The sequence below is a fragment of the Silene latifolia genome, chromosome 10 (assembly GCF_048544455.1).
Source record: "Silene latifolia isolate original U9 population chromosome 10, ASM4854445v1, whole genome shotgun sequence".
Classification (NCBI taxonomy): Eukaryota; Viridiplantae; Streptophyta; class Magnoliopsida; order Caryophyllales; family Caryophyllaceae; genus Silene; species Silene latifolia.
Genome location: NC_133535.1, coordinates 3,525,775 through 3,531,304, shown reverse-complemented (window position 1 = coordinate 3,531,304; position 5,530 = coordinate 3,525,775). Strand labels below are relative to the sequence as shown.

The 5,530-nt window shown below is 40.1% G+C and overlaps 1 non-coding gene across 1 annotated transcript; it reads right to left on the bottom strand.

Annotated features, from left to right (window-relative positions):
• Positions 1-2,278: 2,278 nt before the first annotated feature.
• Positions 2,279-2,385, bottom strand: LOC141610239 (small nucleolar RNA R71). The gene has a single exon (XR_012528138.1). It is a non-coding gene; the product is annotated as a small nucleolar RNA R71 (small nucleolar RNA).
• Between the last annotated feature and the right edge of the window lie 3,145 nt (positions 2,386-5,530).

The following is a 5,530-nucleotide window of genomic DNA, read 5'->3' as shown; positions in this document are numbered from 1 at the left end:
TTACTCGAGGAACTTTTGATAAGTGCATATTTTATATACTTTCATCCCCTATATTAGCTCCATTTTATTTGTTATTTAGCACTTATCATAGTGTTGTGAGCTAATATTTGTTATTCTAGTGTGTTTGCTTGTCGTAACATATTTTGTAGGATACTTAAGCTTTTTGGAGCTAAAATACTACAAGATGAGCTACTAGAGTATTATGGCTAAATGAAACCAAGTTTTGAACTAGCATGGAGTATTGGCATGGGTTAGCATGAAGAAATTGGTGGATCAAATTGTGTAATTCAAATGTTGTCAACAACCAAAATCAAGCCCAACTTCAAAGTCCAAGTCAATGGGAAAAGCATGGGATTCTAAAAGTTCCTAAGATGCCAAATGCTAGCATTAACCGGGTGATTAATCGCACAATTAATCACCAACATTGGATACCATTTGCAATTAAGAGAGGAATTAAGAGAAATAACACGGAGACACACGACCCCGATCGGGGCCATGCAACCCCGATCGGGGCCATAGTCATCTTGGCTTTTACGTTATGCTCTCCTCTCCTATAAATAGGAGAGGTGTTCCGAGGTCTTAGGCATCCAATCTTTACGTCCCATTTCCACTTTACAATAGCATTAAGCTTCATATTTCTCTCATTAGTTTACTCATTTTAGTTTACAAGTTGTTAAGCTTTCCTTAGTTTAATCATTCAACACTTTGTATTCAAGTTATTGTTCAAGCATTTCTTATTCAAGCATTTTGGTTATTATTTGTTCTTCCATACAAGTTCAATTCTTTAAGGTATTTCATTTTATAGTTTATGTTTCTATTTAGTTTATAATCAAGCACTCCATTTAGATTACTTTAGTTTAATTTCTTTTATATGTTAAAACATTTAGTTCATATAAATCACTCAACCATGTTTGTCATTTCTCTTTATTTAGTTTGCAATTTACACCTTAACATGAGTAGCTAATTTCCTTAGTCTAAGGGTTAGGGGAGCCATGCAATAATCAAATATGTAACATGACAAAATAGATTAATAATAATATTGTTCATATTGCTTCTATCACATGCTTGTGCCACAATGTTTAATCTTTGTTTAGGGCCCTATTCATTTGATTAAGTTTGTTTATTCGTTCTATAAGTCGAGAGGCACGGAATTGAATTAGACTAAGCATGTATAGTAGGACGACCTAGTCATGGACGAGAGTTTCTCTAGGACCCGGTCTATGGTTGATGCTAATATCGTAAGATGGGTATCTTTAAGCCTAAGCAATTGACAATGTTATTAGTACCAAGTTTATCATGATTATATGTTTACCTTTGCTTGCGTGACCCGAACCCCTTAGACTCCCTTTTATTATATAATTTACATCATAATTCTTATTAAACATCAAACAACCAAATCAAACCAAATCGTAATCGACCTTGATAAAAATCTACCCATAGCAATTCACGAAGTAATTCCCGTTTCCTTGTGTTCAACCCCTATTGCTACATTAACTTGTTGTTTAGGGAATTTATCTTTGCATAAGTACGCGATAAGCCTATCAAATTTTGGCGCCGTTGCCGGGGAAACGGTTTTATTGCTTTTTGAATTGTCGATTTTTATCTTGTTTTCCTTTGTCTTGGGGAACACTCGTTCCTTGAGACCGTTACTTATCATTTTCCTAGAAATTGTTGTCTTATGCCCAGGTCCTCTCGTAGTGGAGAATTGCTTTCACCGGATTCCGAGCCCGAGAAAACCTTTAGGAGAAGACGACGTTTTTGGAAGGAAGTGAAAGAAGCCACTTCTCCCATACAAGTTGAAAGTGCTAGAAAGTCTTACTTAGACGATCTAGAAGTTCTTGAAGAGGAGGAGGTTTCTAGTTCATCATATCCACCACCACCACCTCCACCATCTACTACCAAAAAGATGGTGAAACTTTCCAATCATTCAAAGCCCACCGCGGCCATGCTTCCGGCCGGAATCACCACCACTCAAATCACCGCGCCGGAATTCGAGATCAAACCGGCTTTCATTAGCCTTGTGGAGAGGAAGCAATTTGGAGGAAGTCCTTTGGAGGATCCCAATTTGCATGTTCAAAACTTTTGTGACTATTGCTCCATGATTCGCCAAACGGGTGTCACCCAAGCCCAAATAAGGGAAATACTTTTCCCTTTCTCTTTGAAGGACAAGGCTAAGCTTTGGATCAATAGCCTTGACCGCACCGCCATGGGAATCACCAATTGGGAGACATTGGCTCTTGCTTTTTACCAAAAGTTTTTTCCACCGGAGAAAACTCAAACTTTGAGGAGCCAAATCACCGGATTCCGTCAACAAGCTCTTGAGAGCTTATATGAAGCTTGGGAGAGGTACAAAGAGCTTCAAAGACAATGCCCACATCATGGGCTAGATGATTGGTTTCTAGCAATAACATTCTACAATGGATGTTGTGCCGAGTCCCGAAGGATTCTCGATTCCGCCAACAATGGGCGGTTTGATCAAATTGACACCGACCTTGCTCATGCCACGATCGAATCTATGGCGGTCCATGATGCCCAATATGTCAATTCCCGAGTTGTGCCATCTAAAGGTAAAGAAGAATCCTCCAACAACTCCGTTTTGCTAGCTCAAATTGCCTTGCTCCAACAACAATTGGCGGAAAGAGATGCTAAAGATTCCATCCAACAACTCAATGTCGTGTCTTCAACAAGTCAAATCATTGTTTGTGATGGTTGTGGAGGAGCGGGTCATTATGCCGCTCATTGCCGAGCCCCCATTGAAGAGGTAAATGCTTTTCAAGCTTTAAGACAAAGTTTATATCCACCGGGTACATTTTCCAACACTTATAACCCAAATACAAAATTTCACCCGAACTTGTCTTACAATAGCAACAATGTGCACAACCCTCAACCCCCACCACAACAAAATGCCTATGTTCCTCAACAACAAAAGTATATCCCTCCACCGGGTTATCAAAATCAACAAAGGCCCCCACAAAACAATTACCAACAAAATCCACCACAAAATGGCCAACAAAACAATCAAGGAGTGGGTAAGCTCGAGGGCATGATCATCCAAATGCAAAGGGAATTGTTTGCTCAAATCCAAAAGAATGATCAAGCTCATAGTGCCGCGGTCAAGATGTTGGAACAACAAGTGGCTCAATTAGCCGCTTCTAGCTCTCAAAGGAAGAATGGTCAACTACCTCCCCAAGGTGAGCAACCATATGAAACCGTTAATTCTATTTCCTTGAGAAGTGGTTCAAGCTATGATGGGCCATCCATGACTTTGGATGAAGAGGTGGTTGTTAAAAAGGCTAAGCTTAGGGGAAATGACAAAAGGAAGGCTAGTGAAGAGCCTATTGTTAAAGATCGTGTGCCATTTCCTCACCGGTTGTTGATGCTAAAGAGGAAGAGCAAGCTTGATGCCAGGAATGTTGAGTCTCCTATGCCCAAAGAAAGTGATGAGGTAATTGTTGAATAAGTCTCTCCTAATGCTAAGGAGAGTGATGCCGTTCCAACAAAGGTGAGTATTTCCAACGAGAATGAGAAAGAGATAGTGAAAGATGTGGAGGATGCTCCTCCAAAAGAAGTTGTTCAAGTACCATTTCCCCATCGTCTAGCAAAGCACAAGGAGGAAGGTAAGTTTGCTAAATTTTTGGAAGTTTGTAAGAATTTGCAAGTCACCATCCCGATTATGGAATTGATTACCCAAGTCCCTTCTTATGCAAAGTTTATGAAGGAAATTCTCTCAAAGAAGCGATCCTTCAATGAGGTTGAGACCATTGCTTTCACCGAAGAGTGTAGTGCACTCTTACAAAACAAGTCTCCCCCGAAACTTAAGGACCCCGTTAGCTATTCTATTCCTTGCACTATAGGCACATATACCATTGATAAGGCCCTTTGCGACCTAGGTGCTAGTGTGAGTGTCATGCCTTACTCTCTTTATGAAAAACTTAACATGGGTGCTTTAAAATGCACAAGTACAACATTGCAAATGGCGGACCGTTCTTTGAAGTGACCCTTAGGTGTCTTAGAAGACGTACCCGTCAAAGTTGGCAAGTTTTTCATACCCGTTGACTTCCTCATACTTGACATGGCCGAGGATGCACAAACCCCAATTATATTGGGTAGGCCATTTTTACGCACCACGGGTGCGCTAATTGATGTGAAAAATGGGAAGTTGACGTTGGAAGTAAGTGATGACCGGGTTTCCTTTAGCAAAAACAACACCATTAGAAGCCCAATGTTACAAGAGTCTTGTTATTTACTTAGCACTGTGGACTCTTCTTATGCCTCTACTACGCTTGGATCCTCACTAACGGATCCGTTGGAGGACGATATGGGTGTTGTTTGTTTTGTAGGTGATGATGCTAGGGACGCTATTGCTAAAAGTGGAAAAAGGAAGAAAGGGAAATTTTATATGAAGAATTTCAAATGGTTGAGAAATGCAAAGATAGCTATGAAATGGAGCTTGGTTGGTGGCGAGCTCAATGACAAAACTTGAATCAATTAGCTTCTTACGTCGTGCGGGACGTTAAACCAGCGCTTCTTGGGAGGCAACCCACGCTTTTTATTGCTTTTATTTATTTTTGTTTTTAATTTTCTGCATTTTATTGTTTTTCGTAGATTAGTAATAAAATACTTGACTTGATAATGTTTCTTTTTGTGATTTTTAGGTGAAAATGAAGGAAGAAGAATTAAAAGAGACTATGGCACGCAGCCCCATGCAAGAACCCCGTTCGGGGACGTGGTTTTCGAAAAAGAGAAGGAAATTAAATCATCACGGAAAAGAGTCAAAAAGCGAAGAGGAGGTCAACCCCGATCGGGGTTGGGTGGCCCCGATCGGGGTCATGGTTATGTGACTTCTTGGCCTTTGTTCTATACGGGTAAAAAAAAGGGGGTAGATTTCTTTCTATCATTCACACATACCCGACGGTACTCATTTCCTCCTTTCTCTCTCGTTTCTTCACATTCCTTTACTAAAGTCACAACGAAACATTTACATCCCCCCGAATTCATGCTAGCTTGGGGGAGATTAGCAAGTCGAGTAAGTTTTAATTGCTTTGCATTTTAGTTTAGATCTTGCATCCCATTAAACATAACCTCTAGTCCTTCTTGTTTTGTGCTTTGAGCCATTTTTCTGGTTTGGTTGGGTGATTTGATAGTTGGCACATTGAGGACAATGTGATGTTTAGCTTGGGGGGAGATATTGCATTTGCATGTAGTGTAGAAAATTTGAAAATTTTTGAGAGAAATTTTTGCTTTATGCTTGCTTGTAGCCTACTTTCCTCTTTGCTTATCCTAAAAATGGCTTGTTGCTAATGATTTATTCTTTCATGTTGGGATATTAGCTACATGGGGATGTCTTGACATAGTAGGTGGGAGATGGAGAATGAACCAAATAGGCTTGATCTTGACTTGTGGCAAGCTACAAAATTGATAAGGTAGAGCCTCTCTTTGACCGACGCATCCATATCTGGTCTCTCTTAGGTGAGTGTAGGTCTCCTTATGATGTGTGTTACATCAAAACGCACAAGTATGGTTCTCATGT